Source organism: Polypterus senegalus, chromosome 8 (assembly GCF_016835505.1).
Source record: "Polypterus senegalus isolate Bchr_013 chromosome 8, ASM1683550v1, whole genome shotgun sequence".
Taxonomy (NCBI): Eukaryota; Metazoa; Chordata; class Cladistia; order Polypteriformes; family Polypteridae; genus Polypterus; species Polypterus senegalus.
The window spans coordinates 30,786,587-30,800,094 of NC_053161.1; the positions used below are offsets into that span (position 1 = coordinate 30,786,587).

General features: G+C 35.5%; 1 protein-coding gene across 23 annotated transcripts in view; it reads right to left on the minus strand.

Annotated features, from left to right (window-relative positions):
• nrcama (neuronal cell adhesion molecule a) overlaps positions 1-13,508 on the minus strand; it is a 193,415-nt gene that overhangs the window by 58,902 nt on the left and 121,005 nt on the right. The window contains exon 1 of one of the 23 annotated variants that reach the window (XM_039760916.1): positions 3,981-3,999. The exons of the other annotated variants lie outside the window; for them this stretch is intronic. The gene's annotated coding sequence lies outside the window, so the exon portion shown is untranslated. Of the gene's footprint in view, positions 1-3,980; positions 4,000-13,508 lie in introns of those variants that run through there. 23 annotated transcript variants of the gene reach the window in all.

The window sequence follows — 13,508 nt, forward strand, 5'->3', positions numbered from 1 at the left end:
AGTAGGATCCTTAATAACAGAAAAGGAAACAACCTGAAGATATCCAAACCAGGCGTGTTAGATGAAGTGATAACTACAAGTGAGTGCGGGTGTGTATGTGACAGTGGAAAGGAGAAAAAGGGAAAGATAATGGATCGATTGATGCTTTTCTTCTAATTATTGCAGTTTGCTTTAACTATATTATTGTATTATGATATTAACACTATGTCAGACTTAATTAGGTATGGCGGAGTTATTATTTTCCAGTTATTACCATAACTTCAAGCATGACAAAAGTTATCTCTTATTACATGTACGCTTTAATGATGCTAAGATTAATTTCTAGTTGTCGATAACAAATTTAACCTGAAGAAATGCAACTGATAAAATATTTTTAATGTTAAAAAAGCATTTATATAGAACACTTTATAATATTAATGCATAAATTGATAGGCTGCTTACTATTTGAATTTATACACGTTGTATTGTTAAGTACCATTACAATGCAACAACCTTCAATGTCCCTATTTTTTAAAATTACATTTTTAGATTATAATACTGGTCCCTAGAATCACTAGTAGTAGTTGTAGTGGTATTGTCATGTTAACAGAGTACAGTGAAATTCTTACTTGCATATTCGACCAACATGCAACATGTCAACACTCTCAGTTAATAACACTAGCATAACAAAGTGATCATATCTGCTATATACGTACTGTAAAAATACCATCAGAATAAATGAAGAATCTTTACTTAATGAGTACTAAACATTTATACATAAACAAAATTAAAAGAACAACATCATCTTAAAAAAAATAAACATTTCCTGACTTGTACTGTTCTAGTTAGAGGACAAAGCTATTTATACTATAAATAAGTAATATTTCAATTTATCTTTGCATTTATATCAAGCAGCATAACCAAAAGAGCTGCTTGAAAAAATATAAACAAATTCATATGTATCCATTCATTTTTAAAGTGTGCTATTTCTGTTAAGGGTATAATATAAATAGATGCTGAAAAACAAAAAAGTTATGTGTTTCTTTAAAATGAGTGATTCCTTTGACTCAAAATACTCTAATTTTCAAAGAAATCTTAATATAATTGTACCTAGATGCATTTCATGCTACTTAACCCAACATAATTCAATAATTTTATCAGCTGTAATACAACTGCCATGCAACTCATCAATGATGCTAGTTAATTTGATCTGTACCATCAATTTCCAGATTGGGCCTGGAGCACAGAGAGTCTACATTAAATCGGCAAAACCAGACAGTGTTTTACAATGTTCTTAACTATTGTAAATATCCCATGTGGAAATTTTTACATTGTTTTGTGAAACTTCATTACCACCCATAATTGGAAATATCCAAAACAGCACTTTTCCATTATTAAAAATGATGTCCATCTCAATAGTGTTCTAATTACATAGATGTTTCATTTTCAGTGTAATTTTTGTACTCCAAGCATTAATGGGCTATGATAAATAGATGGATAGATTATTTGTATTTATTTCACCCTAGGCATTACAACAACACTCAATCAACCAAATATTAATATGAATACATAATGGGTTAGGCTAATTGCTTTATAATGTTCTAACATTTTTGTATTGAAGAAAGTAATCTGATCACTTGTTCTGATATTTGGTAAAGAGCAGTGAGTGCTTTCTCAAAAATGCACTTTGCTTATCCAGCTGAATCTGTAATTGCTGGCTCCACTATCTCTCATTTTATCTATGAACAGACGCACTTAAACCACTTCCGTGTGATAATGCTGCCTCTTAAGAGAATTATTGTATGCAAACTTTCTGGAGGAGCCAAAAACACTTTGTACATGCCTATCAATTTAATGTTTATGTTTTAATGATTTGAATGACAGGTAAGTACTTTGTGTTTATATTCCATACGTATGGAAACAATCTTATGAGAGGGGAAGTTACACTGACCTTGATAGGCACCGAGTGATGCTCCTAACTAGGGACTGTCAGGAGACTTTTCAGTGGTAGTAGAATATTTGAAGGGAAGCAAAACTAATGACGTGAAAGTGAGGGTTGTAATGTGATGGTATTTAATCAGGGATCAAAATATTTTAAGACTTGCCTTCACTTTAAAGAACATCAACATTTTTAGGAGCAGTTCTCTTCAAGTCTGAACTACATGTTTTAATTTCCTAGCCTTTCTGAAACTTTGGAAGTAATACTTCAAGTCTTCAGCCATGAACTTACTGAATTCCACAGAGCATTATGATTGATGACTGGATTTCCATTAAACCTGTTTTTATGGACCAAAAATAGTGAAGTACATCGAGGTCAAAAGAACACGGATGGTGTAGTGAAGTATTTTTTGGCCAAAATTTGCACATGAAGGTAGGGATATATGCAGGAGCACTATCACGGCACAGAAACTGTACATCATTACCAAACATCTATGGGAAGTTTTAATTATTTATGTTTAGCTTACTGACTGCAGTCATTCTGTTACACTGCACAAGGCATCTCCACTTCTGCCAGCCTATTTCTTCTGTTCTTACTTAATAAAATAAAACTTTTTGATAAAATTTTGGGTTTACCGCCTGATACTGCTGCACAAATTCTTATTGTACAAAACTCCACATATTACAAATATATACAAATCAATGTGCCACATTTTCTCCTGAAGACAGAACATTGCTGGTGAACTGAGCTGAGTTGACTGGAATTCTATTCAGTGTAAAGTGTTGCCATTTATCCTACTTTTTCACTTCTGTTTAGTACACCAGCACGCCCAATAGTGCAGCTGACAAAAATTCTTCCGATTATTATATCTCACCTTAAAAGTCACCATATAGTACAGAAGAAGAAATTTTAACAAACATCATACTCTCTTTTATATATGTTAGAGTGCAGAATATTTTATAATGAGGGTTCTGATAACACTACTAAAGTCTGAACTATAAGAATTTGAATGTAAATTAATAAAAGCAAATAATATATAGTCACCTGTAATTATAAATTTATAAAATCATTTATATAAAATATATATCTTAAAATAAATTATCTATAGAGCTCAAAACAGTCTGTACCACTAATATTAGTTCTTTGCCTGACTAAACATGCAGAGTTGTAGTTACGTAAATAAGTAAGTGCCCTATAGTTACGGGCATAATAGCAGAGAGCAGAATTAGGAAGCAGGATTGATCATTTAATTAGCATTGAGCCTGCCAGTAAAAAGCACAGCAGAAGTCTATTTACTGTACAAAAGGCTTTAGGATTAGGAAATAAAAATACCATTTGAAAACTGGAGGCCATGCTGCTTAAGAAAACATCAATAATTAATTATCATTACATTACTAGAGTAAAAAAAAAAAACAATCAGTAGAAAAGAAAATTATTTTTTTTAGGCACATCTATATGGACGATTAGTAAATATTGTGTTGGGGGTCTTAGAAGTAGTGACCATTTTCATTCCAGAGAGTCCCATCCCATAGATAATGCAGAACAACTAGACATGGATCACTACTCGGAACACCTAATTCTGTCTTATCTCACAGATGCACGAATGGACCAAGATTGGGTGTCTGAATTCACCAGATTGTTGCCAGCCTTCTGGGATATACACCATTGTCTTCCTAAAACTGCTGTCATGAAAAGATATATACACAGTACAGGCACAATTGTAGGGGTGCTCAAGACACTTTTGCTTGTGAATATCCCACAAACATTTCTGCTTTTCATACAAATCAACTCAAGCATTGGCTTAATGATTTGGGCACATATGATACATTGCTACATCTGAGCCAGCCTTGTTAGCTTTATGTATGCCTAACATAGTGTTTGAGGAGCCAATTGTATGTGAAGGACAGTGGCCACTCATAGTTCTCTATATTTTCCAACAATATATTTTGTTATCCTGATGCCTTGTAATCTTGTTTTTAAGGTGACTTTTACATAGACAATAATATAATTTCTCAATTCCCAACATTTCCAAGTGTGTTACATTACATGGCCATTAACTTACTGTCATTGGTATCCAAAGTGGACTAAGACCAACTGCTTTTTAAATTCCAGCTGACTTCTCTGAATTGCCTGTTGGCAATGTACATTCAACCACACAGCTCTGTTAAAAGAAGATGCACATTTTCAAGAAGCTGCAACGAGGGTCGATATCTAAAAGATCAGAAACACTGCTATCAAAAACCAGAGGGTTAAACCTAAAGTCGAAACAAAAAATGTCAGGAGTTATTAACACAAGAATTATATTATCATCACAGCCAAGACACTAAAACTATGAACTGAGTCAACAAGCAGTATGCTAAAAGTTATTACCCAGCAAACCAGACATTAGGGTTGTTCTGAGTTTCAATCCATACTCTAAGAAAAAAACCCTGGGTTTTACACTGGCGCTTTTTGGGATGTGTCATGTAGTAATTGGATAGTTTTAATTAGATGCAAATATCTATCAGTCCTCCTATTTTAGGATGATTCCACAAAGATTTAATTATTTTAAAGTATACAATAAATATTTAGTTTTGTGTTTTCAAACATGATGAAAGCTTCTGAAGGCCTTGTTCGAAACCTGGGAGTTATGGGAAAATATTTTGAAAATGGATGATATCAGGCTTTAAAACTGTCCTTAGTTGTTGTTAATCCAATTACTAATAGTGCCTCTGAGTAGAACTGCAGATTACAATTGTGAAAATGACATATCAACACTTAAGTAAAACTCAGCAAGATAGCATTCTTCATTATGTTTCTGGTTGAACAACTTTGTTTGAAACTTGTGATGATAGTTATATTACGCTGCCACTTTAACAAAGGCATTAGCGTTCACAACTAAGCTGAAATCACTAGGTGGGACAATTTAAGCAAAACCCAAGAGAAAGGTTTGGGTCAAACTGACATGTAATCAGTATGGAATGGCAAGTAGGGAAACACCACGTTTGAGCTGCTTTAGAGAAATTTGAGTGCAATGACAAAATCAAAGAACTTCTATAGATCATTTGAGAGTTTAATAATTATTTATATATCAGTTCCAAAAAAATACCACAGGATAATCAAATCTAAAAATACAGCATTTTACTTTAGGCATAAAAGAAAAGTTGCTCAGAAAGCTAAAATACAAAGCTTCTCTGCCCAAAGTACAGGGTTATTGCCTAAAACATTTTCATGTGCACATGCCTACTTCTTTGGCTTCTTTGACAAAGTCACTTAACTCGTTTCACTACAGTTTCTACAGTGCACATTGTGATGGACTAAGATTGAAACACTGAAACTAAATTTAGTGCAAAGCAGCCACTGTACCAAGGTTCAATATCATAATCTAAACTGTCTTCATAAAAACACGGACAATTACTTTAAGCCTGTTTTATTTTTGAGTTCAGGAAAGATTCAGAAGTGTGTCAATACTGACCCGCCCAGAAGCATTTTCTTATCTGTAAGCAAATTCATAAAGGCCCATAAGAAGACTGCTCCTTCTAGTCATGCATCCCCTGGAGAATTTAAATACGGCCAAGACTACCTGAAAGGAATTTTCACCCCAAACCAACATTCCAGGCAGCATTTTGTCTGGGATGCCACTCAAGGCATTATGTGGCATTTCTCTGTCCTACTAACAGAGGAGTGAATTTCATTCCATTGATGCCTTAAAGCACATATTCCATTTGAAAACGCTTCTTCTACTTTGTTGATAAGGGTAGGAGGAATTACTCCAATTAGTACTGATATAAGAAGAAGTATATAAAACATACTGGTTCTGCAGAGGGAGATAGTTTTAAGCATGTCTCATATACCAACAGAGATGAAATTTGACCTAGAAAATATATAGCAGCAGTCACAAAATGAATTAATGAGATGTATTTATTAAAGGGAGCATCAAGTTCAAAGGATCACAATGAAACTGTAATTGTATGCTGTTCAAAGACACTTGAGGTCATTTTTTATTGACTAGTCCTTCCATTAATGCTCTTAACCTACCCTGGAGATATCACACAGTGAACAGTCCAAACAAAGAGATATGAAGGCATCTGTTTAATGAGGTGATGATATCACAAAAGGGAAAAGATGCTTACGCGCAAGACAAGAATGGAGGTGTAACTGGGAACCCTCTTCACTTCATCCTGCACTCTTCACAATGTGGCCAGTCTGACCTGGAGTCTCACCCTCACCAGTGGCATACTATTATTCAACAAGTTTAACATTATTTTAATTTAAATATAAGTACAACTACAGTATCAATGCTCTTCTGGATATACATAATGTTAATCACAGGATCATTTTGAAAAACTGAATATAAAACACCAGATTCTAAACATTCACTTAGCAGAAATTATCTTAAAATGCATTTGTGCAAATTCAGCATAAGTCAGAATTTTCATGTTGACTGAAAAAGTTCATCATCAGATGAGGCAAATCGATTATGTTTTTAACAGGTTATGTATTAAAAGAGTTTAAGATTATAATAATCCTCATAAGCATTAATGAGTATTCCAGTTTACAGTAAACAGCATTGAAAAAGAGGGTTAGAACAAATGCAAAAAACTATGTTCACAATTAGTCAATTAGTCCATGGTTATTTTAAAAGACATTTGGAAGCCAACATTTTCCCTTCAGCAGAGCAATTGGTTTTACAGTGGACACTGAATGAACACACTGCATTGAACATCATATTGAACAACAAACTGGACATTCCAAGGTCGCTTGGAGCACTAAAAACACAAGGACAAATGTACAGTGCTCTTTAAAATCATTAAAAACCACAACATAGAAAGTAATGATTCTGAATTCATATACTTTACATTTCTACAATGTACAGAAGGATATGGATCTTTGATGTGCAGACAGGGTGGCATGGTGGCGCTGTGGGTAGCGCTGCTGCCTCGCAGTTAGGAGACCCGGGTTCACTTCCTGAGTCCTCCCTGCGTGGAGTTTGCATGTTCTTCCCGTGTCTGCGTGGGTTTCCTCCCATAGTCCAAAGACATGCAGGTTAGGTGCATTGGCAATCCAGTGTGTGCTTAGTGTGTGGGTGTGTGTATGTGTGTGCCCTGTGGTGGGCTGGCGCCCTGTCCAGGATTGGTTCCTGCCTTACGCCCTGTGTTGGCTGGGATTGGCTCCAGCAGACCCCCGTGACCCTGTAGTTAGGATATAGCGGGTTGGATAATGGATGGATGTGCAGACATGTATTTTACCAAAGATTCTCTTCAGATTGAAATCAGAACATTAACTGCATTACTGACAGCAACAAGTTTACATTTGATCAATGTGTATCTGAACATCGATTGCCTTATGGTTACTTGAAATTTATTCTTAGTTGCAGAAAATGTCTGTAATTAAGCTATTTTTTCTCTTTTTATTTATTGTACTTCTCTCAAACATCTGACAAGTTCCTGCTAAGATTCTGCTTTACATCATGCTGTTATCACCAAGCATGACAGAATAGATCTTGTTTACTGGTTAATTCATGGTGCGTTACATGTGCATTTAAACCCAAAATTTAAAAAGAACTTTTTTTTTTATAATATCATCTAAAAATTATTTTGTAAAATTCCTCTTGGGATTAGTCATTATTTCCAATGCCATAATATATTTTGACTATATGAAACGGTATTTCATCCACTAAAAGATATTTTCTCACTTTATATCCATTGAACTGCAACCTACTTCAAATTGCTGTTGTATGCTGAAAATGCAGGGCAGAACGAATTTCATTCACAAATAATGAAGAGAAGGACGTATTTCACTTAAGGCTCTGTATACAGTATGGGTATGCAAGTTCTTGTAATACACAGCTTGCCTGCAGCTGGCATCATTCCTTCTTACACCCGGATATCGATAGTCATGTACCAAGATAGACTAGTGCAATAAGGACACACAACAAGATGGGTGCAGAACAGTCCATTTTGTAATCTATTCCAAACAAATGAAAAATCCAAACAAGGGCCAATTATGTGCAAAGCTGTAGTACAAAATCTTTATTCAATCAATCAATAAATAATCATTATAAACAGAGTGCTCTGGTAAAGAGGTTAAAAGACAAAACAAATGATCAAATGTATATTCCATTAAAATCAAGGATAAAATCAGTGTTAGAGTAAGCCTTTTCACTCCTCTTCCCAGAGCTGCTCTCTCCCTTCTCCCTGAACTCATCCACCTCCTTGGTATATGCAGTGGAGATGAGATACCTGCGACAGCGGCACCCAGTCAACTCCCATCACAATCTCCTGTATATTGACCTCAGCCGGGACGTGCTGAGCTCTACTCCTTCATCCTGCTGCCATCCCTCAGCATCTGCAGGACCACTCAGAGCACACAGTTGCCCCTGCTCTCTTCTTTCCTGGAGTCACTCTCACTCAGCTCCTTTGCAGGGCATCAAATGACCACTTTGCTGCCTTCACACCATACTTACTTCATATGATTCTTTTTCTTTCTTCAGCAATCTCACTTCCTCGATTCCTTCTCTTTCTTTTTGCTCTCTTCTCTTTATCGCTCTCCTCAGACTCCCTTTATATTTATGGGTGCAGGTGTTTTCATTAACAACCCACGGAGTGTCAATGATGAAACCAACTGAACTGACCATATTTGCATGTGAATGTGCGATCAGCCAATAACCACTTTAAAAAACCCCAGGGTTGCTCAGCTTGGCTTCAGCATACACACACACCCACACCCACACCCACCAAAACTGCAAACATGCACACCACGGATCCCTTATACATCTGCTTAGTAGGAAAACAATGAGAATTTTGGTTTCTCTGAGGGGAAATGGGAGATGGTTAGGCTAAAATCTTAGTCAAAGGCAGAGGTGATCAAATAAAACAAAAACCAAAAGTGAACTAAGCCCAATTAGTAAGTAAAAAAATCACCTTAATAAAAGGATATGTGTCTGTGTATCTGTGTGTCCATCTGATTGCTATGTCTCTGTCACTCTAACAGATCTGTAGTAATAAAATGCACTGCATTTTCTATTCCCACAGATCATCACAAGTATTACACTGCTTTTATGGATTTCATACCAAATGGCTAATATCAGACATATATGCATTATATTTCTCACTCAGACAGATGGCACATCACAAACATTAGTAATGCATTTTATTACTACAAATGTTTGCAATGTGCCATCTGTTTGAATGACAAATGCAATGCATTTTATTACTACATGAATTACAAAATACATTCCAATAGATGTTGCACTGACAACGATAATGCTAAGGTCTACATTGATTATTTAGATTTCAATCCATCTTGGACTGTTAGCACAGCCAGTCAACGTAGAAAAATAACAAGCAAATAGTCTAATGCTACCAAAAATTCTTGTTTGTTTTGGGACTCCAAACTCTAGGACACTGAGAGGAGTACACAATATCCTGTGACAGATAGGTGGTGCTGTCGTCCCCTTGAACCCTCAGATCAGACGCCAGACACCAGATAAAAATCCAATTCTTAAATTTATTTGAACAATAAAGTGCACAAAGCACCCTCCACTCCACAATACTCATATAACTCACAATAATCACTACAATAACAATCCTCCACTCTCCCAGACGCGTTGCCACCCTTCCTCCTGACTCAGTTCAACCCTGGGATCTCCCACAGTCCTTTAAATAGTCCTTGACCCGGAAGTGCTTCTGTGTCCATGTGACTTCCTAGGACTTCCAGGTCAGATCAAAACTCCTCTTCTTCACCCCGGAAGTACGTCATTTCCCCTGTCGCAGTAACTAAGACATACTTCTGGGTTATAGGGCAAATAACAGACCCTAGGCCTCCCTGCAGCGTCCTCTGGTGGCCCCCAGGGTATCCAGCAGGGCTGTGAAGGAAAACTCCAATGTCCATGATTCCCTGCTGGCATTCGGGGCAACTCCATGCTGCAGGAAGGGCTCCATCTGGAGGCCTGGGAGTATTAGCCGGGATGACTGGCCGGCCATAGTCCACACTCCTTATAATACTTCCTGGAAGTGACAACATAACATGCAATTTCCTGAAAACACGTAATGGCAATGGGGATGCACTGCCGTGTACAAAATATTCACCAAAACTAAAAACAACTGAAAAGATGCTGGTCAAAATTATAAATAAATAAATGAAATGATACAATAAACAAATATGAACAAACAAACAAATGAATACATGCATATCAGCACATGAATCTACTAAAGAACTAAAGAAGGGAATATGAATTACTTACTGGAAAATCAAAAGAAAGTTAACACAATGATTTGGCTGAGCCTTCCTCATCTTCTTAATATTCAAACACATTTTGTTAAAACATTTTTGTGCTTATTAATGTGATATGACTAAAGAGGAGAAAAGCATATTTGAGAAGGGTCTTCCTTATATGTTTAAAAGAGAATGAGAGTTAGGTTTTTATTGCAAGGCTCAGATTAAAGGACACATTATATTGATTTATTTAAATCTGAATATTCTACCTTCATCCATCCATTTCCTCTACCCACTTTGTTCAATTCAGCATTGTGTGATCCAAAGCCTGTCCCAAAAGCAATGGGCACAAAACGTACACAGGCCAATTAAGAGTCACCAATGAACCTCACATGCAAGTCCTTGGGATGTGGAAAAATATTAGAGTAACTGGTGAAAAGCTAATGTGGACAGAGGGCATAATGCCAACCCCACAGAACTGTGGGGCAATGGGGCTAAACACTGTCTTACCATTTCCCCCACTTAATACAAGCGTTTGTTTTAATTTAGTGAAGTGATATTCATTTATGATTGTGAGCATGCACCGCACAGGGGTCACACACACTTTTTTGACCAATATTTCTTATATGTAGAATAGGGAACAATAAGGATTAAATAAAAATTTTATTTTCAAAATTAAAACATAACCCTGGTCAGATAGGAAGTGAAAGTAGTTATTAAACATTATTGCTGTGGCGAATCTGTGGGCTGCAATTAAACATTAAAAATCCTGTTTTGGGTTAAACTGAAACAGTGGCTATAAAAGAATTCAAGAGCACTTGAAAAACCAACACACATTTACAGCAGATGTTCTCCTTTTCTTGTTTACACACTTTTGCCCTTTGAGTGAAAGGAGCTGCATGGACATGATCAGCACAGAAAGATGAGAAAAGCAAAATTTAAAAGGAAAATTCAATACTTTAATAAATGCAGATAAGGTATATAGCTCGTTGTATCAAATCAGGAGGCAGACAAAAAAGAGTCAAAACTCATGTGATAAGTTTTAAGAAGGATCAACAGATAGACATAAGAAAATCAGTCAGGGCGTTTGAAGAGGTCCAGGTTAAATGAACTAAAGAGAGTGCTAAGAGAACAACAAAATGGTTTATTTTGACTTTGGAAATGTATTTTTACAGCATAAAAGTTCACTTTAAAATGCTAAATGGATAAATATGTGTAAAAAAAATTTTTGTCATGCAGAAAACTATAATGACTTTTAAGGGGATTGACTACTTTTGCACACCACTGTACATTTATTTTGAATATTTTAAATTGGTATGCATGTTATAAAGTTAATATTTTTCAGTAAATGCATTTTTAACTTAAAAAGACACAATCGCAAACTTCAAACAGAATTACGAGTGCTGTTCCATCATGGGTGGATTTTTACTTTGTGCCTAATGCTGCCAATACAGATGAACTTTCCTCACAATCCTTATAGTACAATAAGCAGACTCAGAGAATGCATGAATGGATGGATGAAAGGATGGATGGATAGCTTTATATTGATTTTTGTATTTTATACCACGTGTTGTAAAGATTATATCTTGCAAAATGACTGAATTAATAATTTAACACTGGAGTAATGCAACTAATTGAATTTCCTTTATACACTACAATGTTAAAAGGGTTTGCTAGCTCCATTTGTTGGCTCAGCAAATTCATCCATTCAATGTTTCTTTCCGCACAAATACTGACCTATTAAATATAGTCTCCTGTTTTTTTTTTCTTTTTTAAGAAAAGCTTAATACAAACATGTCATGTTTTAATCTGGCATCTTTCTCATAAAATACATCTAAACAATACAGAGAAAGAAAGCTTTTTAAGTTAATTGAAGATTTTTGACCTTTAACATGGGTCATAACTCTCGAATATGAAGTGATTGCTTATGCCATTTTTGCAATTTAAAGAATATGCAAACAGTGCTCTGCTAGGGAAGAAGCTTATGACCTTTAACTTAAGTTAAAAAGTTTTAAAGGAAATTTTGACTGGTTGAGGAAATTAGATTAAGGGAGATAATAGCATTTGCAAGGTTTAAATTGTTCTGCCAGATGTTTCAATGCCATTCCTTATACTGTCAAATTTTATTCTACATTTGATACATTTAATGTATAAATCACTTACTGATATTAGTAAATAACTATTGTATAGTACTTCCTCAGACAATAATAAAGACAGCGGGGTCTTATGAATTAGTATTAATAAAGCTGCAAGCAGCTTAGGGCCATGTCACTTTAGGAAACTTTTCATTAGCAACATTTTCAGCTGTAGCCTTCATTTATATAATCTTAGTGACAATCTCATGAATTCAATGATCTAATGTGACATACCTAACGACTGACAGCAACTAGCCTACAACTCACTCAGATAAAATAAAACAGGTTTGGTTTTTTCTTCAGTCATACAGATGGGCTCTGTGTTCATGAGAGCGGAGAACTAATGAATGCCCAGCTGGAAGAAAAATACATACAATGCAATAATGAGGAATAGGGAACATGCATGTTTTGAACCTTGTAAACAGAGAAGAGATCTGTCCCTCTGATGTCTTGTGTTTTACGTGTAAATACAGAATGGAAAAAAAAAACAGGAGTGGTCTCCCCTAGACTTTCTCGTATATTGAGATATGGGGATGGATATTTGAGGAGTAAACCGCAAGACAATGATTATGTTTTTATATTATGTACATTAAAGAACTATCAACAGCAAATTAAATCAAATTAATAATATATTGAACAATTATTATACAGGTAAAGTTCAATAAATCAGAATTTGCAGCTGCATTAATAAAAGGTAAAGTACCACTTCTGGTCAGCAGAAATAGCCCAAAGGTTGATAGAAATCTATGTCTTGTACCTTATACTTGTATGCAAAATTTGGTTGACCTAAGTGAAAGCGTACTCAAGTTATTGTGTTTACATCGACACACACAAACATGCACAATCACTTGGTTTCCAATAGGTCTGAATGTATTTTCTCTGGGCACTTAGGCTTTTTGCCCATACCAAACATATGTATATTAGAATTATTAGCATTTTTTGAACTGCTATGTATGCAGCATAGTTTACTTAATGTTCTTCTTAAATAGTGTAAGGCTAGCTAGTTAATAGCACAACATAACTCTTTGAATTCCAACTTGGACATAATGTGCTTAGAGATTGTATGGTCTCACTGTATCTACATCTCCATATAAAAACATATTACTAAGAATGTGGTTATGGAAACACTGCATGATTTGCATCTCTTATACCACTGATGACAAAGTGTGGGTGAACTGGAGAGTCTTCTCTTGATTGTCAGTAAGACAAAGGAGGTGACTTGTAGACTGTGAGAGACAATACCAGAGACACTGCTACCT